This window comes from Gymnogyps californianus, chromosome Z, assembly GCF_018139145.2.
Source record: "Gymnogyps californianus isolate 813 chromosome Z, ASM1813914v2, whole genome shotgun sequence".
NCBI classification, from domain to species: Eukaryota; Metazoa; Chordata; class Aves; order Accipitriformes; family Cathartidae; genus Gymnogyps; species Gymnogyps californianus.
The window spans coordinates 82,701,523-82,726,828 of record NC_059500.1 but is presented as its reverse complement, the minus strand read 5'-3'; the positions used below and the strand labels follow the sequence as shown (position 1 = coordinate 82,726,828).

Below are 25,306 nucleotides of genomic sequence, written 5' to 3'. Positions count from 1 at the left end.
TTTTACCTTCCTTTGAGCTAATAAACTGGGCAGGACTTTGAGGCAAGACTAATGCAATCTGAGATTGCTCAGAATTACATCAGGTTCTTGCAATTTAGGAAATGAAGAGTCGTCGGAGCTCAGAGCCTTCTATGCATTGGAATAGCCCCCACACAATGGGGAGAGTGTTCCTGGGGTGGAGGAGCCCTTAGACCTGGGAAGATGGGGTTTCAGCATGCCTGTGCGTGGGCAAGCTGCCCTGGTTTATCAGCCACCTTTGACTACCACGTGCTGGAAGGAAAGAGCCTCACTGAAAAATCCTACATAAGATATCTGAGGATACTTGAGTGCCTTTTGCTTTGCTGCTGAGTAACCCCAGGGCAGGTCAGCCACAACACTGAGTGGCTCCTTGCACCTTGGTGAGGATCCATGCAGATGTTTGACCATGCTGGGAGGAACAGGGTCACCAGAGACTTTAGCAAGAGGTGAATCCTGGGGCTGGGGCCATTTTCAGCCCGGCAGAGTGCGCAGGGGCCAGCCAACCCTGACAGCTTCCATGGTAGAAAGGCAGCATCACAGGCTGCGGGATTGCCCAGAAACAGCCTTGCACTGCACTTGGAGTAGCACCATTTCATTTTTCCTCCCTGCATCTGCTTCCTACCTTTAATTTTCCTGCTCTGTGGCTTCGTGTTTAGAGCCCTATTTGCTAACAGCAAGAACCCCTTCAAAGTTCACACCATGTTTTTATTAGTAACCACAAAAAGACTTGGCATTGCAGGGGAGAAGGTAAGGGTGAGCACCCCTGCATTTGGTGAGGGGCCTGCAGAGATGAGTGACCAAAACAAATCCCTTGGTCAGATGCTGCTCTCAGAAGGACAATGCCCAGGACGGGCAAACAGCAGTGCAGAAAGAGGTGATGGTAACAGGAGGGCCCCTGTTCTGCTGTCTGGGACAACCTCCGGGCCTTATGCTGTCCTTTGTATGATGCCTCAGATCTGCTCGGCCGTAAGGTGGTTGCTGAAAGGAGAAATCCTACTGTGTCTTGGGACATGTCCCTTCTTCCTTCAACTCACTAAATCAGCAGAAAACATCTTTTTTCCTCTCCCAGACTCTCCCTTACTGCTGGGTTAGTGAGCTGAACTGGCTTACTGAGGATGGCAAATGAGCATTCAGGCTGGCAGAAGGCAAGACTCAAAATGCCTGGGAAGGAGTTAAATAGGTCCGGCTACAGTGCAAAGCCTCACCCTTCCAGGCTGTGAGCATCACTGGGTCCAGGCACAGGAAAGCCAGGCATGCACAGGAGTGTTACTGTCACATCCGTACAAAATGACAGCAAAGGCACAGCGAGAGCTGAAGCGTCACAGAGGGAGCTCCTACAAAGCAAAATCTGAGCTCAGCTTTTCTAAATCCCTGCCTGCCTTCATAGCCAGATCATTTATTTTTATCCTCAAAGAGTCCCAGAGCTCCTTCCCATGTTTCACAGCCTCTGCCCCTGGGTTTGGCCCATGTGGTCCATCCCGTCTGCGTACGAGTGAGGACAACATGCAGTTCTGAACAGTGATGGGGAGGTAGAGAGGAGGCAGCATGGAAGGGCAAGATATGCTCAGGTGTGAAGGCAAAATGTAGAGATCACCAGAGAAGTCAGGTGCTTAAGTTCGTATCATCCCCCTGACCAGAGCTGACATGACAGTTAATTCATGCAAGGCGGTGACCTTGGCTGCTCTACAAGGGTAATGTTTTCTCAAGGAAGAAATGTCCCTGTGTAACTCCCGTAGTGCGTTCAGGGGGAATCGGCAAACATCTGGCAAGAGATCTTCTTGTTTCTTTCCTTTCTTTGTAAACAATGTTATTGTGACCAGCAAAAACTATTTTCAGTCAAAGGCTTTATCAAATTTATGAATCTCTCTCCATCCCCTAGGACCCGTCTCGCCTCAGGAAGAAGCAGCTCTTTTCAGAAAGCTGTCCTCGTGCCAGCATGGGGGAGGACCCCCCCGGAGAGCTTCACCCAGGGCAGCCAGGCAGCAGCTATGCCACATTTACCACAGCCTCCCAAAAACCCGAGGACTCCCAGTGCCAAAATGACCTTAGGTGAGCTGACTCAGGACAATGCACAGGGTGGTGTGAGTTGTGCTTTGGAATGACACCACTGCAGCATCTCCTCAACCTGATGTCCTGAGGACCCTGACCTTCCTCCTCCTCACTTGGCTCAGCCAGATCAAGTATCTTCCCATTTTGCAGCTGCAGTCTGGCCCCGCTCCTTTCAGGTTACTATTAGGCCAGCCCACATCCCATAATAACCACAGGAATCATATTTGTGAATAGCTGAAAGCAACTCTTCATCAACTTCCAGCAATTCAACATCTAGGGTACACAGCTAAGCAGCTCTAGGTTTGCTCAATGGAGAGCAAAACTGTGAACCGACCAGCTTAAATTGGGTTTTTCAAGTGAATTGTCTTCTCTTCCACTGCAAGACACGTAACTGTCAATATTTGAAAAAAATAGGTTCCAAACACAATTTGTTTAAAAGCACATTTATAGAAAACATCTAAAATCAGCTACGATCCAGAGCTACAGGACTGTTACTCATTTCCGTTACTTCAGTGCTGGGATGGTGAATCACAGGCGGCGCTTGGCACTTATCTTCGGAATTAGATGGGGGGGGTGTTTATCTGCTTTTACAAAACTTGATAAAACATCCTTAGAACATTTAATTTGATTTTCCTTCTTATCTGATTGGCCTGGGAGTGTGTGAGCTTTCCCCTTTCGGAAGCTAAATGACCTCTCAAGCAGGGCACCCTGCAGCATCTTTTGGCTGCATCTTTGTGCCTCTTCTTCCATCTCAACTCTTTGAGGTAGATTTGGCCTTTGGGGAAACCAAGCCCAGCAGGAGCGGGACTAATTCACCAGCGCATCAGAAACGTTCATACCTAAAAAGCAACACTAGTGCTGGTTCTAGCAGCAAACCTGAGTGCGAAATCCCCTCCTGCACCCCACACAGGTGGCCTCATGGGTGCCATACCACCCCGTGCACAGACGAAGGGAGAGCCTCGCCGAGACTCAGCTTCCACATGGCATTTCCTGAGCTACAGAGGTTCCCGGCAGTCTGCGGGAGTCGGACAAATTTACTGGTACTGCTAAAGCCAAAAAGAAATACGCCAAAAGCAAGAGGAGATGGTGTCAGCAGCTGAAGGTGGAGAGAGAAAGGTTGGAGGGAAATCATCAATCCAAAGCTGGCTGAGGTGAAGAAGGATGGAAAAGGAGAAGGACCGCTCCGACTCAGTGAGGTCTGGGGCTTTGCTAGCTTTCATAAGTGACCCTCAGCTCCAAAAATGTGAAAAGCCATTTCTGTAAAAGTCAAAGTCCAATTCTAGATGAGCTTTCAGTTTAAAAAGCAAAACCAGAAAAATACACGTACTCTTGCTGGCTGCCAGGAAAATATGATTCAGAGAAACTGTGTAATGCCCAAACTCCATTTAGCTGTTAGCAGGCTATATCTAAAAAATATACAATTAACAGGCTTGAGCATCTGGGGAGACCAAATGGCTTTAAAATATACCATATTGTTGCTGCACTCATATCAAAAGCACTTTGAAAGAAAATAGACCTTCAACAAGTCAACCTTTGAGCCGAAGCATCGTCCCTAGTGTAGGAATCATAATGCCAATGCTTTGGTGCAACCCATGAGAGAAAGGCAGTGCAGTTAAGATAGTTTGCGACTTTGAAAATAAAATGCTTCGAGACAATAAACCAGCTTTGCAGAAATAAAAGCAAATTTATCAGGGGTTAACATGACTTGGCAGCTAAAAGAGAAAAAGAGCAAAGCAAAACTCAGCGAGTTGCTTTTACAGCTTTGCCATATTTAAAGAATCAGTTCTCTTTAATCCTCCCCAAAAACGCACATGGGGAAAACGTACCTGTAAGATCGCAATGTGATAGCAGAAAGAGTTGAGGTGGAAAAAATGTTGCCCAGCAGTGAAAGCAGTCCGGCTTTAGTTTGTTTTCCTGTTTCCACAACCACCTTCATCTGGCCTCGGGGCAGCACACGCTCATTTTCCAGGTACGGAGCGAGGAGCTCACAGCTCCCTGCCACCTCAGAGGTGCACAGACAGCGCTGCCTTTACGGTGTCTCCAGTCCAACTCTGGGCACCCCCTTCCCTTCTGGCAGCGTGGTTTGCCATTTGCCAGTGACTCTTCCCATCTGAACACCTCCATCAGCGAGCCGAGCTGCAGGACAATACAGTATTTTTAGTAGTGAATTTCTATAGACCCTGTTTAATTTTCAATTTATGTACAACTTTAATCTGAAAAGTATCTAAAAATTAATCGCTGCCCTGAGGGCAGAACCCGGCTGCTTTCTTGGGCTCTTTGACTGCGTGAGTGGACCAGACCCACTGACACAAACATGCAGGAACTTCACACCTGGTTGGGATGAGCGCTGTTCTGCTCAGGTTTGCAACTCAAGGACCGCTGCATCTGAGGAAAGGCAGAGAAGAAAGATGTCTAGCTAAAGCCCCATCACCAAGACTTTCTGCGAGGCTTGGCTCCAGACCTAGGTAGCAAACAAAAATGAACAAAAATTTACACATGTCAAGAAAGGTGGAGGAGGTGATGAGCTGAATTTGTGGTTCCCTCCCACACCCAGACTGAGCAGCCTGTCACAAAGGGAGAGGGGAGGCAGATGGAGAGAAATACAAACTTGAACAGGAAAAATATACGTAACAACTAAAAATACAGTAAGACAGACTGATCTCTCCCTTCTCCTTCAATCCCAATCAGCTGGAGAGGAAGGATGGGTCTGGGCCATCTGTACTTATGTTCCCTGTGGCTTATGTTCCGGCTGGGCTTCAGCTGGAAGGAGAAATCCCCAGGTCCTGTACTCTGCTGCATTTGGGAGCTCCCTTAATGTGCTTAACACAGAGAAGTGTCATGCAAAAGTCCTCCTCTTGTCCACTCGCTAGAGTCAAGCAAGTTTCTGTGAATACATATTTGTCTGGAAAACAGTGTTCCAACTGTCCCAAAACTGTGGAGATTCTAGCTGCATTTCCAAACAACTTGAACTTGAAAAACAAGGAGAAAAAGAAGAAAGTGTTTTAAAAACTGCTCCCGTAAATGTTTTCCCATTTGCATCCAATAGCTCGGCTTCCTAACCGCTTCCGATTACCAAGGGTTCACCCACAGCATGGTAGGTCTTGGTTCAATCCCTCTGCCTGTGAGAGTTGTACACTCTTGTACTGCGCTGCCCTTCCTTTTGCTCCAGTCCGCATGGATCACCTTAAGGATGCACTGAGCAAAAATAAAGCATTTTTGTGTTAACGGCTGGCGGGAAACCAGACCCAAATGCAGATCCCTGGCCAGTTTGTGACAGATCTCCAAACCAAGGTGTCTGGCAGTTCTGCTAGGGACTTAGACCCCAATGTAAGCCCTGCGCTATGGTCCTCACGCAGTTCCTCCGATTGCAATGCCCTCCCCTCTGCAAATAACAACCTCCCTTGGGCAGCAAGACTGTGGGGCTACACCTATAAGGTATCTGAAAGGGGCTATTTTCAGAATGGTCTGAAGGGTCCACAGGACGACTTCAGGCTCTTTACAAACCCCATGTCACCTTATAGCAGACCAGGTCAGGAATGGCTTCAGATCATCTTGTCTACATGGTGTTGCTCATGTGATGGCACCGCAGGGCAGATGGAGCGTGCTAGGACCTGTCTGCCCTTTAGGAAGGTGCACGCTCCTATGCTCACAAAACCACAGGGCATATATTTGAGGTTTCCTCCCATCCATCCATCCTATGTCCTGGTGCACCAGGGGTTTGTCCTAAATCCAGCTCCCATGACCCTCCTGAGGGTAAACAGTTTGGACAGCTGGAAAATGCGGTCTTGAGATTGCTCCTGAACAGCACAGATATAGTCTCATGTCTGAACCAGGGAAAGCTCCACTGCTCCTAAAATCTGAAACAATATCACTAGGCAAGAAGGAGGGAAACTTAATAAAAAGTGACCTGGCATTTGAGACACTCTCCTAGGAAATAAGAGGAGGTTAAAATTCATCTTCCAAACCAGACAGAAGCCGGCATTTACCTTAGTGCCAGGAAAAGCTCCGGTCATGGGAATATTGAAGACAGTCACTGCCAGTCCTTGCCTTTTTGAAAGAGCCAGTACCAGTCCTCACGGGGCAGAAACCTGGCCGCACGTTGAGTCCAGTCACTCGTTAATTTAGACCTGGCAGGACAAGGCAAGCCAAAAAGATGGTTAAAAATTGGTCCCTCTTCTTCCCCGAGAGAAGCGTGGAGGCACAATAAACAGAACGACGTGGAACCTGCCTCATGTTTGCTTTTCTGCTCTTCTCCAACAAGCCTCCCAGGACGGCAGACCAAGTGTGAAATGCAGAGCTCCAGCGTCTCTCCGTGCCTTCCTCTCGCTTCATTCAATGGAGAAAAAGAGCTTTAAACAGTCAGATCAGAGGAGATGAATCTATTTGGACTCATGTATTTCTGCCAGAATAAGGAAATATTTGTATAATTATGATAGTCTAAAGATACATTTTCATCTTGCATTCCTTTCAAAATGTGGGGGTTTTTTTTCCAAACCATTTAATGAGTTTTAATTGATTTTCACACCACCTCTGCATCATAGCACAGTCATCCTGCCTTGCAGCGCAGCCACCCCCACAGACCCTCAACAACCTCGAGGACTCAGGGAATTGCCTGTACTGCTCTCTGGTGTGTGACCTTCTGGAGTTCATGCTTTGAAGCCATTTTGACTTTTCTTTATGGCTAGAAACATTTTTCACTGGTTAATAACAGGAGTCTTGTGTAATCGCTCGACTCCAAAAGCTCAGAATTTAAAAAAAAAAAAAAAAAAAAAATCACATACATGACAGTTAATGGTTTTTGTGATTGTTGACATGTTTTACAGAAAGCTCTTGCATTCCCCACAGCTTGAAAACATCAAAAGACAGGTAGATATGTGTTCAGCCATGAATTATGTGAGTCTGATATACTAGTGGCCAGGCGATCTTCTCTCTTCAGCTTGTCCTGCAGCCTCCTATCTCTGCCTGGGGAGGTTCCTCCAGCCCAACGCCTGATGTGTTGACCTGCACGCAAAGTACAATATACACACGGAAAGATAAGTAGAGCGACCCAGTCAGTTTGTTGCTGGTATCGGTCACATAAGCAACTAATCAGAGATCAATGCTCATTCCCGGGAACCAGGCATTTCGTGTGCTCTTTGCTGTGCACCTGAGCCCTTTTCCATGGCCTCCGTCTTTGCGCAGTGCTGCCGGTTTCTGCAGCGAGTCCCCAACAGCACCTCATCTCCTCCGCCACAATTCCCTTTGCCTCCCCTGCTCCTCACTGCGGTTTCTGTCTCTATGTAGAACAACACGCAGCACACAGAGAACTCGCGGACCGTTAAACTCCTGCTAATCTGACTCTAATGATATACTTAGCTGCAGGTCCCTTATTAATGGCAGATTTGTTTTCGGGAAGCGGGTTCCAAAGCAGCTTGGAGCTTGCTGATCCAGGAACTAATGAGCCTACTCATTTATCACCCATCCTGTTCTCCTTTTTACCTGCATTTGCTTGGCTTAGTGCACTCATGTTTCTGCAGGGAAAGTGGCATCGAATGCCATGAGCAGCTGAGGAGAAGCCAGGCTCCAGGGTTCCTTCCCTGGTTCTCTGAAACCAACCTGCTGTTTTGGCTTTGAACAACTAATTCGTCCTTTCTGCCTGCTTTTTTCTTTTTTTTTTTCTCAGCTACCCCTCTGTAAACAGGACAGATGGTTTACACGGACTTTCAGAAAACCTTTGACAACTCCCCTCATGAGATGCTATTAAGGAAGCTAAGTAGACATGGGGCGAAAGGTAAAGTATTGTCATAGAAACTAGCTAAAAGACAGAAACCAAGGAGCATGAATACATGTTCAATTTTTTAATCTAACCAAAAGCTGCCAGCAGAACTGGCCTGATATTTTCTAAAGGAAAAAAAAAAATCTATTAGAAAAGCCAGATTCCAAAAAATTGAACATTTGCATTGGGAAGTATTATTGTTCTTGTGTATACACATATGCGTGTATACATATGTGAATGTATACATTTTTGTGTGTGTGTTCATTTATATTTGCATCATGAAAATCAGAATGGTTATTCCCTTCCAGTCACACATATGAAGCTGAATAAGAACAGGATAAATAGTTACCTGGAAATAGTCCCCAGGAAACTCGAGAGACAATGATCATTAATTTCCAGAAAAATTAAGGCATGTGAAGTCATCATAATGAGGTAATCATTGATTCCGAGAAAATAAATTAGAAAGCTTCACAAAACATCAAGGAATCATCTGGAACATCCCCCTGTGCCAAGGCAGCAGCAGCTCTGCTGGTGGCACTCCTGGAAGGCTGCTGCCCTAGATATTCATCCTCAAGAACTGCCAGCGGCAGAGGAGAACCTCAATTCCCCGGGAACGCTCGTCCAGGACTGCCGAGGCACCTCTGCCACCCCAAACTCCAGCTTCATCCAGGTGATGTCATATCCCAGCCACCTTTTTTACTATTCCACCCAGCTCTGGCAGAACCCACACGCTTTATGCGCAGCAACATTTGTATTTTCCTGCGGATCAGTGACGATTATTTAGGAGTACATTATCAAGAATGCATTTCTGCACAACTCCAGGAGAAACATTTTCTTTAGATGAGAATTTCCCTATCACAGCTATTTTCATCTACTCAATAAATAAATTGTAATCTAATACTGACTAAACTGATGCCATATATCGCTGGGTTTGATTGAAATAGCCTGTGGAACTGCAGTGTTATGAAAAATCTAAGTAAATTCTGTCAGTGTGGTTGCCTGTGCATTGTTGTAAGGTCTTTGTTTTGGTTTGGTTTTTTTTTTTAATTCTTCATTATTCGAGACGAGAAATAAACAATAAGATGGCAAGAACTGCAGCTGACCCAAAGTATTTCACTTACCTAAAAGAAAGCAAAAGAATTAAAGAGGGACCTAGGTGAAAGAACCACGTAAATGCAGACAAAGATTTGGGAATTTCTGGCAAACACACCGTGCATTGGAAGACCCCACCCATACTATCCACACATCTTGCTGAACGCTGAGCGTGCTACAGCCATCATTCCACCAAAAAAAAAAAGGGGGGGGGGGCAAACAAATAACAACACAAACCACAGTTCAGTGAAGGTCTGTGTCATGTACAGGCAGGTAGAGTGCTATGGCAAAAAATGGGGCAGAAAATAGCAGTGGAAGTGCTAAAGCACCATCCAGAAAAACATTGTCTTGCCCTCAACTGGAAAGCTGTTGTGGTTTTTGTTTTTGTTTTTCCAATTCAGAAGAGGAAAGAGGGGCTTCTTGAGAGACTGGAAGTGAAAAGATTAGAACCAGGGACACAAATGAACAGACGTATAATGGAAATAAGGATATAATTAATAGCAAGTACAAGAGGACAGGCAGCAATCTTCAAAGAGGTAGAATAAAACTTTTCTCGCCTTAGACATCTAACCTACACATGTTCGAGCATGTAATTCAAGCTCCTGCGCAGTCAGCAGAGAGAGTCGCGTAGCTCCAGGCAGGGGGATCCCGAGAGCCAAAGTTTGATGGTATAAATACACCGCTAAGTATATGCTGCTCTTCGCACCGACCTTCTCCCGGTACCAGGGATCCTGACAGCGCAGCGACTGCCGCATCTGCTTCGCTTTATGCGCTGCGCATAGCTGCAGTGAAGACAGTTTGGGGGTTAATCTGAAAAACCCTGAGGGGTTTTTTGTTTTGTTTTTTTACGATAATACTGTGAAGAGCACTTCCCATTTAGACACCGATTAGGAGCTGGACATTGATTCTCTAAATTTATTCTTTAACTATATGGACCTAAATATATCTCTTATATAACCCTACTGAACACAAACTTATAGAAGGAATGTGATTAGCCTATAGCAAAGCCCATGGTCCCGAGTGGAGAATTCCCATCAGATTAAAATTGGACCAAAAAAAAAAAAAAAAAAAAAAAGGTAACAGTTTCCTATTTTCATCCAAAGAGGACCAACTTATCAAATTTTTGCAAACAGCTCAATTACACCTTCATCAAAAGCACCTTGCCACAAATGACATAAAAACTACTTGTAAAATATCAATAAGTGATGAAAAAGGAAAAAAAAGTAGGTCTTCAGAATTTTTTTTTTGAGGTTTTTTCAGAGTTAAAAAAGCTTGTTAAACATTGAGAAAGGCAAGGAGCACTTCACAGTAGACAAAATGTTTTTCACCATAATGATTATGGTAAGGGGAGGTGGGTTTTTTTCCCCCTCCAGAAAACAGACCCTTTTTCCAACAGAAAGAAAAGATGGGTATAAAGTGCTACCAAGATCTGTGCCGGAGTCAATAAGAGCGTACTGGTACATTTGACAAAGAGCCTTACTTTTATGTCGCCTCTTTTCTCTGCTTTTTGTCAAGTGTTCATTAAAGTTGGCTGAAAAACCAGGAATTCTGTTCATGCAGAAGAAAAAGAAGTTTGAAAACATGTAATTCTGTGAGCCGTGAAATACATGAAGCCTGTTTTCCCGGAGCTTTTCATTCTGAGCGGCTTTCTCCTTCGTGTTCTCTCTGGTTTCAGATAAGGGCTGAAGGCTGATGGCAGTCGCCTTCCTCCTACGGACACACTTGGGCTCTTCTCCTTCATCCGAGCATTCCCACCAAACAGGAGCAAAAGCTATTAGGCCTGGACGGAAAAACAGACACACAGAGTGGGATTTTCTAAATTATCATAGACATAATTATGACAATTATCATCAAATTATGATGATTTCCATAAGAAATCAATGTATCCTATTCAGCAAGAAAGCTAAGGCTTTGAGTTTTGGGGTTGTTTTTGTTTGGTTGGTTTTTTTTACAGACAGATCCACCCCAGAGGAATGGAGTGGTGGGACACCGCTGTAAAGACGAATCTTTGTTATACCTTTATCCAGGTCAAGATCTTATCATGAGGTCTCCTACGTCTAAGAGAATTGCCCCAGCCATCTGGTTAATGACTATACTGAGACAGGTTTTCTATACTGACACAAAGAAAATCCTCTGCTGCAAAGCTCTGAGTATTTATATGTGTATATATATACAAATATAGAAAGCAACATATCAAGGGAACGCCCTTTAAAATTATCTCACCCAGTGTTAATATTAACTCCCTCTTTTCTTTTTACAGCCTCCACAAAGCCTGATATACTTACTCTTCGTACCCTTATTTGACTGAATACCCAAATTTTTATTAATTCGGGTTCCCATTCTGTATAACACACATCGGCATCACACACATCCTTTTCCTCCTGACCTGATAAGCCTGCCTGCTGTGATATATGCAACCACATAACCAAAAGGAGATGTCATTTTGCCTGATTGATATCGCAATTTTAAATATAACCCACTGTCCCTTCCCAGTTAATCTTGTAGCTACAGTTCATTTCAGATTCACAAGCTAAAAACATTCATTTTTGTGATCTTTTTGCTGGAGAATTTTTCCACGGTTGTGATTGTTGTTTCCCTCTAATCTAAAATTAGTTGCCTCAATGGAGAAATACGTGCTTTGCTCTATGAAAAACATACCATTCATGCTTGTATCCTCTTTATACTTCCAAAATCAAAAAGTGTTTCAAAAACTAGTCAAGGTTGCTAAGTAACAATGACATTTACAAAACCTGTGCTGCACTTAAAGGTAAGGACATAATGAGAATATTTAAGACTATCATAAATTTTATTATAAGCAAACAAACCCATTATTCTCGTCAACTGAAACGAAACAACTTCAAGTCTGTTCCAGGGATTTAAGAGTATTTTTTCTGGTATTTGGTTCCGGTCTGGGAATATTTCTTGTGAAGTGATGCAATTAGATGGGAAATCATTGCTCTGATTAAAATGTAGCTGTTGTAATTCAACGGTTGTGGTGGTTGTTTTGTTTTAATTGAAGGGCTTACAATTAAATTGAACGCTGAGAACAGGCTGTGGTGTTAATGTAGGAGAGTAGTTTCACTCCGCGAGCCTTTGAATGTGTAGAAAACAGATGCTTCAGCAGGCGCAACGGGCGGTACCCGCACAGGCTGCTGTGGGAACCCAGCGGCCGCATCCAGGCAGCGCTCACTGGGGCCAAGGAAGCGGGCAACTGGGAATTAGCATGTGCGTGGCCCCACGCAGAAAGCCCTGAAGAACCTGCGCTTCAGCCTCTTGCAAAAAAAACCCCACCACATACACGAATTTACACATGAAAAATCCGCTCTTTCCTCCACCCTTTGCCTTTTCCCTCTGCCAGCGGGAGGCAAGGTGGGAGGCAAGTCACGGCAGGAACATGGAACTTCGTTTTGCTTTTTCCCCCCTCAAAATTCAGACAAGAGCCATCAAACACATACACAGCTTCCCCAGCCGCACACGAGATCAGCTAGAGAGGGGCACGGGGCAGAGATCCCAAGGCATCCTGGAGCAGAATTACAGCGAAGAGCTGCAAACAAACAGCAGCGGTTTGCTGCTGTCTGCTCCAGAGAGGTTTCCACGCAGGGGTGGCACGACCCGCGGCGTCAGAAGCAACGCACAGCTCCAGCACTCGCTGTGTGTTTTATTCATCGCCAGGTATGAGCATCTTCGGCAGGGCTGCATCTGCAGCACCCACGATGCCGTAGGACTGAAATCCCTTGGAAAACAGTATGCTCCAGAATCCTGACCCCAGGATGGATCATCACAGCTTCCAAAAGAGAAAAATGGGAAATGGTTATACTTGAATTTGCTTATGAATTTGAATTATGCTAGAATTCTGCATCTTGTTCTGAATGCCTTTTTTTATTTTTATTGCAGTGCTCTGACATCCCCAAGTCATTGCCTTTCCCTGCCACGAGTCAAGAACGATTGCTGTTTCTTCTTAGCTACGCTCCCCTGAGCTGGAGGCTGCTGGATCCCAGCACATCACAGCAGCACGCAAATCCAAGGATTACAGAAACAGCAGTTGGAAGAGAACTCCGGAGGTCTCTGGTCCCAGCTCCTGCTCCCCGCAGGACTCCTGGCAGCAACGAGGCCAGCAGCTGCAGCTTTGCCTAGCCGAGTCCTGGAAACCTCCAAGGACAGAGATGCCACCTCTTCAGGTCTATGTCACCTTCCTCATCAAGAAGCATTTTCCAGTATCTGAGCTGAAGTTCCCAAGTCACAATTTGTGACCCCTGCCTTTTGTTTTATATCTGACGCTACCAAGAAGAGTTTGTCTCCCTCAGTTTCGTAACCGCCCTTCAAGTGCTGGTGGGCTGCTGTGGGATCACCCTTAGCTCTGTCTTCACCACACTAAAACAGCCCTCAACCCCTCCTCACAGTCACTAACTCCTGACCATCCTTGCCACCTCCTCTGGGCCCTCCACACTTCCCCCATCCCTTGGAAATCAAAAGGAATGGAAACACAGCAAAGGTGACTCCTTCTTGCCTCTGTAATCATCTCCATACAGGTTCCCAAGCAGAAGATAAGTCAAAATGAGCTTTGTTTTGTCCAAATAGTAAATACCCCTCTCCCCAGTTACAAAAACAAAAACAAAAAAAGAAAAAACCCTCAAGGTTTCAAACTAAACCTTTGAATTTTCCAACAGTAGATACTCCAGAGAAGAACTTCCTCCCTTTTTCCTGCATCACTATCATCTACATATTTATTTGAAATAAATTTCATGCATAGCTACATCGACACATTTTTCATTACTGAATAAAACCCAGCACACTCACACTAGTTTTCCTGAGCCCAATGATGTTATATGACCAGAACAGGACCTTATAAAGAAAGTTAGCACCTTTATTTTGGAAATACCAAACAAAAATAGAAACTTCATTTCCCTATGGCTCTTAATAGTATTTTGGTGTAAAATTCAAATCTGTATTCAAACAAAGGAAGGTAGTAAATTATTGCTGTGAGCCTAATATTTTCTCCCAGAGGAAAGCTATTTCTGCTTGTCACCTTTATTATTTCCACACGCTTCATAATTCAGGTATTGCTGTTGCTCATTATGCATAGCCTTGATTGATCATTTATACTAATTTTAGAAACAATAATGAATGCAGCATAGCTGATACTAATTGATGTTTTCTTTCAGTAATGAAGGGTTTGACATCAATTCTGCACACTGGCTGTTCCTGGGTCAAGCAAGAGGTAAAAACCCAAGCGGCCTTGGTTTGTGATGCCAGGCGGCATTGGGGTCCAGGAAAAACACGCAGTTACGGTTAACGACACCCGCGAGCCACCGCTGAAGATCTTGCTTAGATGGTTTTCATTAATATAGCGTGCTTCTCATGGGGATGGGGAGCAAATCTGTTGTTTCAGTGAGGCCACGAGATGCTTACTCCCATCCCCGAGCTGCATGCGAGGGCTCAGCTGTGCTGCGGCAGCCGTCGTGAGCCCGGCGGTCCAGCAAGCAGCAGCAACCCAACCCTCTGGGGATGCCACGATTAGCGTCCCGGGCTGGTTGCAGGTCTTTTTATGACCTTTAAAGCACTCAACGGCTTGGTTGCCACTTACCCTAGAAACTGGCTCCCGTCAGACAGCAGAAGTTGATGTCGGGGAGAGGCACGCAAGGGTGCACAGCTCAGTTTTCAAAGGGCTGGAGCTGCAGACGTGCACTTTCGGTGCAGGGCTCCCAGCCCGGGAGGTTGCTTTGCCCACATCCAGAGGCTGTATCACAGCTGCTGCTAAGCGTTTCCATGCTCAACATGGGTCCAATTATACAGCTGTACATCTTAAGGACTGCAGGATACCTATGGTTTCAGGCCCTCGTATGACCTCAAGTTATAATTAAGTGCAAAAGATAAAACGAATGACTATGAGCCAAACCAGTCCTTGACAGAGCAAGTTGAAGTCAATGCTCCAGTGCGCTAGAGTTATATTTACTTCTGTCGTCAAAAACTAACCTCCAAAAGTGCAGTACATCAGCACTTCTCTCTATTAAAAAAAGGATATACAGGATGCAGGGACAAACTCAGATGGTGGGAACCTTCATAACCTGCGGATTTTTCTGGTTGTGCAAGTCCCATTAACGCTAATTGGAAAGCGTACTATGGCTTAAACTGCCCAACATCCATATTTATCTCACAGATTTGAGACATATCGGCAGATTACATGAGCAACAGGTTAATAAATGAGCACGGTGGAAGTTCAGGTGAGGAATTTCTGACCTCCCCACACCTCGGATGCAGCAGCTACACACAATAAAAGCATGGGAATAGATGAGGACCTTGGTCTCCTCCAAATAACAAGCTGATCTGACCCTAGGTCAGAGCAAAGAACAGCCAGGGCAAGGGATTTATGCCAGCCACACAAAAGATCTCTTGTTTTGCACAGTCTCAGCCATTTCAGACAGAATATTTCTTTCTGATGTTAAAACTCCAACTCGGTCACAGTAGGTTGTATCCAAATTTAAAGATGATGGAAAAAGATAGAAGTGGAGAGGATTTTCTTTGTGCTTGAAAGGTTGCTTATTACTTCATGTTTTAAATTTCAGTGATTTTCTGTGTTAAAGTGCAAAAAACGTCAAGTAGTTCCATATTTGCCCAAAACTGGGGGGAATATTCACTAAATTTATAGAAACTTTTCCTAGTGATACATGTTTCATGAACAGGAGCCAGAGAAGAGTTGCAGTAAAATCAAGATTGAATTATTGTGAACAAAACTCATTCTGGGACTATCCACTATCAAACTCTGGGCTGCACCCGTCACCCTTAATGGCAAGGTCCACAGCCCAAAATATGAAAGCTCCTGATCTCTGGGGAAATGCAAGTCTATGAACCAGTCTTGCAGCTCTGAGGTTCTTCCAGTCAAGTGGAGCTTGATTTAAAACTTGTGTTTGGTGTATCAGCACGATCTATACGGAACTCAGAACAAAAGTATTTGAGCATTTCTCAGTCGTTGATGGATATGTGCCGACAGACACCCCTGCGAGGCAGAACTGCCGCTCTCCGCTGCCTGCTGGGAACCTGCCCCTGCCCCGTTCCCGGTGGCAGGGGAAGTCTGGGGCATCACAGCCCACCCCTCCCATCTGCAATACCATTTTTGTTATGTCAAGTCAATGCATTTTTACCATTTGCAATGAAATGAGACATTTTCAGGAGCGGAGTTGTTTCTGCCAGCACTTTTCTGACCGCTGTGCAACAACATATGTGCTATAAGCAAGGAGAGCTGCTGAGCCTTATCCCCTCCGGAGAGGGCAGTGCAAGAGGCAGAATCTTTTTTTCCCAGCTACATCCCTTGCTGTCACTTTCTAATAATTTGCCCTCCAATTATTGGATTAGAAGAATTGATTATGAACTGAACTTGCACTGCTTTGGGGAATTAAGTTACTTAAAAGGTTTGATAGAATTGATTATAACCTGTCAACAAGCACAGCTGCCCGGTACAGAAACGTCACGGTCTGCCTGCAGAAATGGTGTGCGCGTTCACCCCCACGGCAGGGAGGAGGGGTCGCTTTTGCTGCCGTTATAATTTATAAGTGCACGGTGAAAACCCTCCGTTCCTGTCCACAGGACGCTGCTAGCAACACCCATCGCAGTCTCTGCGATGCAGCCTGGTTTCTTCCAGCGCAGGCAGGACTGAGCCAGCGGCTCCTGGCTTCGCTGCACCCATGGCAGAAGGCAGCAATACATTAATTTCTCAGCTATTCCAGATCTCTGGAGCAGGTCTATTTTCCCAGTTCTGACTGCTCTGCTCCACTCCTCACCCTCCATAGCATCCAGAGCTGGCCACGCTCCTGCAGTCTGCAGCCGTTCACCAGCACCATTGCCAGCGCCATGCACCCATGCTAACAGGGTGCAATCACAGCTCCTCAAAGCTGAAACAGCTTTTGAGGTGGCAGTTGTCAGTCCTCAACCACTGCGCTTGAAGTAGGGATCAGAAAGCGAAGCCAGTAATGCCGAAGAACGAGCACGGTTTGTAAATAAGGTTCCTTTTGCTGCGCTAGCTCGATTCATGTCACTGTTGCTTTGTTTTTCTTTGCAACATTACAGTCCCAATTAATTCTCTGAAGCCTTCAAAAAGGCCAAAGCAATTCTGGAATTCACCACGTACTTCCCCCAGAGACAGGAAAGCGTTAATGCCTTTCACCGAACAAGGCATGAGGAAGACCTCCTCTGGAACAGGACACACAATTCAGGTCCCTCATGACCATGAGAGATTAATTCCAACCTGTACAGGTGCAGAGAAGGCTTCCCAGGCTTACAAAAGGAGGCAAAAGCCTACTTTATCATGCAAAAGGAAACTCTAAAAGTGTCACTTGTTGAGCCTAGCAATGGCAAGAGCTGAAAGGGTTTGGCATCCTCTTTAAGGACCAGGGATGAGAAGAGCTCGGTCAGGTAAAAATACCCACAGGCTCCTGCACCAGCATTTAAATTAGAAAGGGACTCATGCAGTGTTAAAATAAGGGAGAGCTTTCTTGCCATCAAAGCTGAGAAGACTCAGGAAAAGGCTCCTAACAGCAGCCACGTAGCCAAGCAAGTAACCTTGGGATGGAGTTTGCAGCATCAGTAATTTGACTTCTTTATCGGGCCATAAAGACGTACCCAGTCCCGGCTCACGTGTCCCAGTGTCTTCTGCTGCAGCAGGTTCAAAAGTGCATTTTATTTGCAGTGTTGAATTTCAGCAGGCAGAAATGATCCTCTTATTGCATAAAGCTCTGATGAGGGTATTCACATCATTTTAGATACTTGATTTATGAGCATGAAATAGGCACCTCGCTGCCCTATCAATGTGGTCCCGTAAAATGATCCAAACCACTTAGTTCCATTAATCATACAGGGAGCACAGCAGTTCTCCGAACTGCTCTCCACGTAACCACTTAATTAACTGAAATGACAGGTATGTGCCAGAAACTGAATCTGGCTCTAAATCCAAGTTTTGGATTAAAGTCCTTTTTCCAAAGGAAGACTTTTCTCTAATGCAGACATGCAGGAGCCGATAAAAACTGCAGGAGAGAGGACATACACAACCCAGCCTCGGTCAGGCAGTGCAAAGCCACTACCAGGTTATTTGCACAGAGCTGCTGATTTATTATCTACACAGAAAATTTGGGTTTCAGTATCCCAGGATCACCTCTAATAAGTAGGTATCAGGTTGAAGAAAGGTGCCACCACTGAGCACTGCCAGAGGGCTCCTCTGTGACAGCGATTTTTCTTAACCCAACTATATATAAGGCAAAGCTACAGGCACCATGAGAGAAGTTAGATCAACTTCTGTAACCGCGAAGGGAAGTCCCGCTGTGTTTTTGTGGCACACAGTAGCAGAAGACGGGCAAAGTCTTTGGAAGAATTCAGCAGATTGAGCTTTCAGCCAGGATATGGCATATAAAAAGCTGAACTGGAAAAAAAAGTGAGCCCAGGGAAAGCCAGACCAAGTGCTGTTCCTTTGGTTAGAAAGGACAGGCATTGCCCAGGGCTTATCTGAAGTGTCACCTTATCTCCAAAGCAGTGTAAAAAACAGAGGGTGGCTTATAGAGGAATCTGCATTTCTTTGGCCAGGTATTTGGATTTAATGTACTAATGCATCCAAACCTGCTCAAATGAACAGCAGCCTGCCTACAAATCCTTTGGACACCATTTATCTCCACATTTAATTTAAACTGCTACCATCAGCCCATCATAAAAAGACCCGAGGGACACTGGCCCACAAGCTGAACGTGGTCCTAATCCCTCCGAACCAGATGGCATGCATTTACACACCATATAATCCTTCTAGTTTACCTGGGGGTCTGTGCCAAACGAGAGATAGAAAACTTCATCTCTGCCTGTCTTCATCTCTGCCTGTCTTCCCAAGGCTTTGAACAATGCCAGTTGAAGATAAATTTATTTCCTAATATTCCACAATATCACGTTATCAGATAAAGGATTTTCATGTCTACTGCAAACAGCACAGGCAGGAGTCCTCTTCCCCCCCACCACGAGATTTGATAAAACAGTTGGGTCACATCCACCGTCCAAGGGAGACAGCGATACGAGCTACAGCTTCAAGCAAGTCACCTTGAAGCTGATAACAGCACTTGCAAGACTCCTTTGAGTACCAGTTCAGTGCTAACGAGTTGGAACTAACAAACACACAGGGAAGCATCGTGGATGGACAAGGATTGGATATAGCTGCTCTCCCCTTAACCTCGGGGTGGGTAACACGGGGACGAAGAGGGCAGGGTCACGGGTGCTGCATTGCCCCGTTCTGCCCTTGACCGGCTATTTTCAGCAGGAGCCACGCAGTCCATGGCAGAGAGAGCAGCCCCAGTCGCTGCGTGCATCACTGCCATTGCGTGGCAGAAACATTTCTGACCTGACTGAGGAGGAAGGGAATAAGAAAAAAAACCCCACATTTCTTAAGAGTCCAGCATATGTCTCAAAACACCAACCCCAAGAAGGTCTATCAAGACAACAAAGAAAACCTTGGCACACTTCACGGCCAGCTCCTCGGCTATCCCACTGTGTGCGAACCATGGAAAAAAAATGAAAATGCATTGCCGACGAGATAACCCCAGGGAGGGTGGTTATTGTCAGAGACGGCAATGCTCCGGTGTTTCACTCCGCTTATCAGACCCAGCCAACATCAGCCATCCGGTGCCATGGTGAATCATTTCCTCCAGTCATGCCCGTTTAGGTGAACCACCTACAGATAACTCACAGGGCCTGCTCCAAACCTGGTAAACAGAAAATATCCCCTAAAAAAGGTTCTTCCACCCTTATCAGAGATGCGAGGGCCACCTTTCCACTCCTTGTGCTGAGCACTGCAGCCGTGGGAGCTGGCCATCCTTATTCGCATCCTCTATCTGGGACATACAATTGCAAGGAGAAATACTGCTGCTAATGAGTCAGAGGCTGGATAGAATTAAAGCTCTCTGAAAGTCTCCTTTAGCAAGGAACCTCATTTAAGCCACATAAAGTACAGCCAGACCCCTGGCAGCACAATGAACTTATTCAATAAAATAATTGCTTTTGGCAAAACTACGGTAATAACATCACTTCGGCGAAAATGTGTTTATAGAGCCATCTTCATAGATTACTCCCTTTCTGTCACAGGATAATCGGCTGGCAGAGATCAAGATGCTCACGGCTTGCAGCTTCTGCTCCCTTGGCAGCACAGCCCACACGGCCAGCAGAGACCAGGCAGAGGACAAGGAATAAATGACTTGGGACCAGCCAGCATCAGTCTCGCAGGGGAGGAAAGCAGTCTCTGTGCCTTGCCCCAGGACTGAATTGCCTCACAGAAGAAAATTAACTCATGGACTGACATGAGGAAAGCTATAAACTTTCAAGGCATCTTGAAAGGAGCTGAGCAACAGCCACAAGGATACAAGAACCCAATCACCTGGGGCATCTGTCCTTTTTTCATGGACAAACTTCTGTTCGGCGCTTGAGCAATACCGTGAAAAGGCATCCTCTGCCCAGCCCTTGCCTTTCCTTTACGCCTCTCCTCACCAGGGCTCGTGCTGCCTCCCCTGCCTGCACCACTGCCTTTGCACAGCGTCATGCTCTTACCAGCTGCTCCAGCCTTGTCCTCCCCTCCTCACGTCCCTTTGCAGGTTTCTTCCAGCCATCCACGTCAAACTCAATGTCTCATTTGCTCTGCTTTTGCCGATACCGGTTCTTTTACATTCTGGTGCTTTCCTCCTTATTCCTTTTATTCTTATTACATGCAACAGATTTACAGCTCACTTGATCCCGTCTCCCACATCTGAACATTCCCTTCTACCCCACAGCCTTTTTGTAGGCTTCCTAATTTTTTCTAGCTTGCACACACCCATCCTCTCTTCTCCATTCCCTAAGTGAAATACTTCTTCTGAAGCCATTAAGATATAAATGAAATTAAAAGATTTTTGGAACTCATACTGCAAACAAAGCTGTCTGAATAATCACTGTTATAGCTCTGCCAAGGCAAAAAGATATTTCAGAATAGATATAGTTTGGGATTAACCTGAAATGAGAATACTGCTGCTCTCTCCAAAATAACAATAGAAAATCCTTTAAAACCTTCCCTTTTCTTTTTTGTGGTTGAACAAAATGTTCTTTCAAAAGAAAACAAGAGGTCTAAGTCTTTTTATAAGGGGATTATCCTTTTTTAAAATCTTATTTAATATAAATGGGTGAGAATTGGAAGCATTTTTGAAAACAAGACGACAGAAGTGAAACTGAAATATTTCAGCTTTAAAACGTGGTAATTAAACAACCTGGTTAATTTGGTTTGTGTGTAGCCCCTGCCTGTTACGTGTCACCTGATTAATCCCAAATGGTTTCAGCTCCCCAAGAAGACAAGCGCTTTCTGCGTTGCCGTCAGCCTTGCACATCCCCGCCAGCTCCAGTGTTCAGGCATTTCTGCCACAGACCCCTTCAGCAGCAGGAAGAGCGTAAGGGTGGAACAAGCAGGGAAAGATAACAGCCAGATCTCTCCAATGGGTCTTGTTCATCTCACTGAGATGACAGCACACGACGCCTGAAATTAGGGGATCGTGAGACTCTTTCAACAGTCTCTCCAACATCTCTTCCTTAGACATTCATCTGACCATCTTCAGACGGACTCAGTTCCCCATTAGCACAAAGGAGCATGGCATTTACCAGAAAAAGCTTTCTGCTGCATAATCAGCAAACACAAGTCTTTGAGGGGAAAAAAGGTGCAATTCCACTCCAAAACCTGGCCGTGAAAAGGAAAAAGAAAAATTACAGACAGATGTAAGAAACCTCATAGCTTCGTTCATTTCCATTATGTTGTTAGCAGAGAGCAGAGTGTAGAAACTAGCACCAAATAGGCTAAGTAGTTTTACCAGCAAGATTTTTTTTTTTCCTGAATTGAAAGCATTGAAACTTCTTGAGCTGCTAAGCCATTTACACCTTCCATGTTGTTCAGGGAGAGTTGGTTACTGGCTGCTCAAATATCCTTGGTGAATAACTGTTTTGTATTAATACCTAAATATATTGCTATGGTTGAGCCATGTAAAATTAACAAGTTGAACTGCTCGGGAAGCAAGTTTTAGGGGGTACCAAGATGGAAGAAGTACTGTATTAAATATGTTTGTAAATCAAAGTTGCTGAAAGCTCAGTGGTAACCCAAGTTATTTTTCTAGTGGTCACAGTGACGAGAACTTCCACGAGCCAACATTACAGAGAATATGCACTGACACAACGGGTGAGAGTATTACCAGGGCTTTGCTCAGTGCCTTGCTTGGCATCGCTGTGGTAGTAACCCCCCAAATCCACCATATGCACAAGGAGACAGATTTTCATAAAACAAAGGGCTTTTTCATGCTTTGAGCAAGTTTCTCCCCAGGGGAACTATGTGTATTTCCCACAGCCCAAGCTCCTTGCACCAAAGAGGCTCCTGCCCCTCACAGATGCAGAAGGCTCAGCTCAGGATCCACAGGCAGGTGAGGAAGAAGAACATGTCCTAACTCATTGATGGGCTGTGGTGAAGCCTGGCAAAGCTTCCAGGTACAAGAGCTGCAGACTAGGTGGAAACAGGTCTCTCTCCACAAACTTTTGCACTTCCTACAGGCTCACACACAAACTAACCAGATCTTGCATTGGTAGGATAGTCAAAATTCCTACTGAGACTTAATGAAAATTAGGTAAAGCCTGGAAATTACTGGCCCATAGTATGCAAGCATCACATTCTCCTTCACCACGAAACTCATCCATAGTACCAAAATGAGCACAACATACACTAACATGGTCCTGAACCAGTCAATTCATACTATTTCAAAATAAATGTTTCTTATACCCCTCCCAGAATAGCTGCTCACAGATTAGATGCATGTATGAAGGAAGATCATTAGTCACTCGCAACAATTTAATATAAGTAAATAAGAATAACAATGAAGGTTTTAATATTTCATCTAACAGACACATAAGAAAACACTAATTACATTGAATAAGACCCTTATCCCACTATCTAAATATTTATTCTGCATTAATTAAAGGAGGGGGGGTGCCCACAGACCAAGAGGGCAAAGGCAGCTACATGCCAAGCACTGCGGTTAATAAACAGCATGCATGTAGGGACCAGCAGCCCAGTGGAAAAATATTGGCACCCTTTGTCAGGCAGCGGTGAGGGGAAGATGAAGAGCCTTTTAGGAAGAGTATTGATCAGTCGGGACCGAGCACTGCACGCTGTCTTCACCGCGTTTGCAAAGGGCTAGCTGGATATTTCCCTGAGCAGGCAGCGGGCACGAGGGCGTGAGGAAAGGGGACACAGCACATGGTCACCATCGCAGGCGCTGGGATGCAGAGACCTGCCCAGTGCTGACTTACTGCTTATATATGGGGAACGGATGCAAGAGTCCTGCGCTGGCAGGACTGGGGTGGCAGAGAGGGAGCCTTTGCTGCACACCCACATCTGGTCACACAAGTCCTTCCTTTCATGTCCCAAACACGGGCTGCATGGGTTACTGTGGGTGCCTTAACTTTAGTGGATACATCCAGGAAACGTGTCTAAAAAAATGCACTTCTGTGTTTTTCCCAGGCCAGATGGCATCCACGCCACAATGACGAGGTGGCACCCGGGACTGACAGCAGGAGACTTCATCCTTGCACCCAGACGTGCATGAGAATTCAGATTTTACGAAGGGTTGTGCAAGGGGGTCAATCCCAAGCAGCTCTGGGGTGGGTATAGGGCTACTGCTCCTCCTCTCCTACCAGGGTGCGGGGGCAACTGGGGCTTTTGAAGCTCTGCACGACCAGCAGCTTCATTTTTCCAAACTTGATGTGCAAGTTTGAGTGCATTTATCAGGAAACTCAGCTCCTCCACTGAGAAATTGCTTTCTCTGCTTGGACATTAATTTTTCCTTCACTCCCAGCAAAGGAGGAATATTTATTTATTGGTCTCTTGAGCAATTTTTACATTATGTTTGCCATTGTTCAACAAAAATAAATCTCGTATTTGACTACCAGTAGCCAAAGACTGCAATTGTCCTATTACAGCAAAGCATGTGAAGTTATTTACTACAATTTGCATAAGCCTGAATTTCCAGAGCCTTGAAATCAGATGGAAAGAGATTAATTGCAATTGTGTAAAAGCCCTGTAGCTCTAATGTGTTGTGTAACAGAGTAATATTGGGGTATAAGTGTCTAGTATTTGCCTTCCACCATTTTTGGAGAGCACAACTGAGAGCAAGCCTTTTCTTCAGTAATATAGATATTGAAAATCTGTTTGGCTTCACTGCTGACCCTTTCAAAGGTCTGTTAGCACTCTCCTAAAATAAACAGATCCTGCATTAAATTGGTCCTTTTGAGATCAATTGCGGGTAGGAGTTGGTACAAATCATAGTCTGTCTGAAAAGCCTCTTTCACTAAAGCTGTAAACAGAAGACCATGTATTGACACTCTTCATTCAATACTTGCATGGCCTGGCTCAAGACCATATATTTTTTTGGCATTTCTTTGACAAAGGGTCCTTTAGAGCAAGTGCTATTAATTTCCCAAACAGAGCTATCTCTCAACTGCTCCCAAAACAAAGATTCATTTGAGACTGTCAGAAGAGAAAGGATATTTGAATTAGTCATTCCCTCCTGTTTAGTTTCTCCCACACATACAGATGTGCTCCAAGCTCTCTTCTTCCTCTCCACCTGAAGCACCAGTGAGAGCCAGACCCACCCCAAATCCCTGCATAACTCAGAAATAAGCACCGATTAGCGCACGGGAGCCTAGAGTAGTAAACAACACAGCAGCCTGAGAAGCAGCTTCTTCAGCCAAGATGAACAATAATCTACAACCAGCAAGCGTAAGTCTGATGTAAAAGACATTTCTTACAGCACAGCATGATGATATACACTTCAATAGAAAGCATCGTCCCACTTAACTTTTGTATCAGAGATACCCGCTTGTCCAACAGCTTCACTCCATCTTGAGTCAAAACCTCCATCCTGGGGTGCACTGGAACCAGCAGGACCAGGAGCTTCTTATCCAGTGTACCACAAGCCCAGGGAGAGCCTGCAAGCAACACCAGCAGAGAACAAAGTCCCTCAAAACATGGGCAAGAGGGCAGGGAAAACTTATATACGCAGCTGGGAGCAGGAAAGAGCTTTCAGCTGGAGGGAGGATCACTCTGGCTTGATTTTCCTACAGCTACTGCAATTTGTGACCCTGCTCCAATAAACGAGCTGTGGTGGGAACTTCGTTTGCTTCCAGGGCTTTGCATGCCGGTTTTACATCTCCTCTGACAGGTCCATCAGTATTAAGGCTGGATCACTGAATGCCCCCATAGCATTTTTAATTTTGGGGAGGCTCTGCTACTTTAGCCTTGCCTGGGAAAAAGGGTAAGAAGTGATCAGAAGTTTCTCAGTGCCAAACCTAATGCCTGAGCCGGTTTCTTTCCAGGTA

General features: G+C 45.3%; 2 long non-coding RNA genes across 3 annotated transcripts; both read right to left on the bottom strand.

Moving 5' to 3' along the window:
- Nucleotides 1-3,737: 3,737 nt before the first annotated feature.
- Nucleotides 3,738-6,186, bottom strand: LOC127027553 (uncharacterized). Of its 2 annotated transcripts, none has more exons than XR_007767809.1 (3): nucleotides 6,054-6,186; nucleotides 4,399-4,528; nucleotides 3,738-4,203 (listed from the first exon to the last, which is right to left on the bottom strand). It is a non-coding gene; the product is annotated as an uncharacterized LOC127027553 (long non-coding RNA). The 2 variants fall into 2 exon arrangements; XR_007767810.1 differs by having other exon boundaries at nucleotides 4,399-4,452.
- Nucleotides 6,187-6,300: 114 nt separating this feature from the next.
- LOC127027552 (uncharacterized) lies at nucleotides 6,301-24,911 on the bottom strand. Its single transcript, XR_007767808.1, has 4 exons — nucleotides 24,804-24,911; nucleotides 10,395-10,694; nucleotides 6,849-7,068; nucleotides 6,301-6,466 (listed from the first exon to the last, which is right to left on the bottom strand). It is a non-coding gene; the product is annotated as an uncharacterized LOC127027552 (long non-coding RNA).
- Between the last annotated feature and the right edge of the window lie 395 nt (nucleotides 24,912-25,306).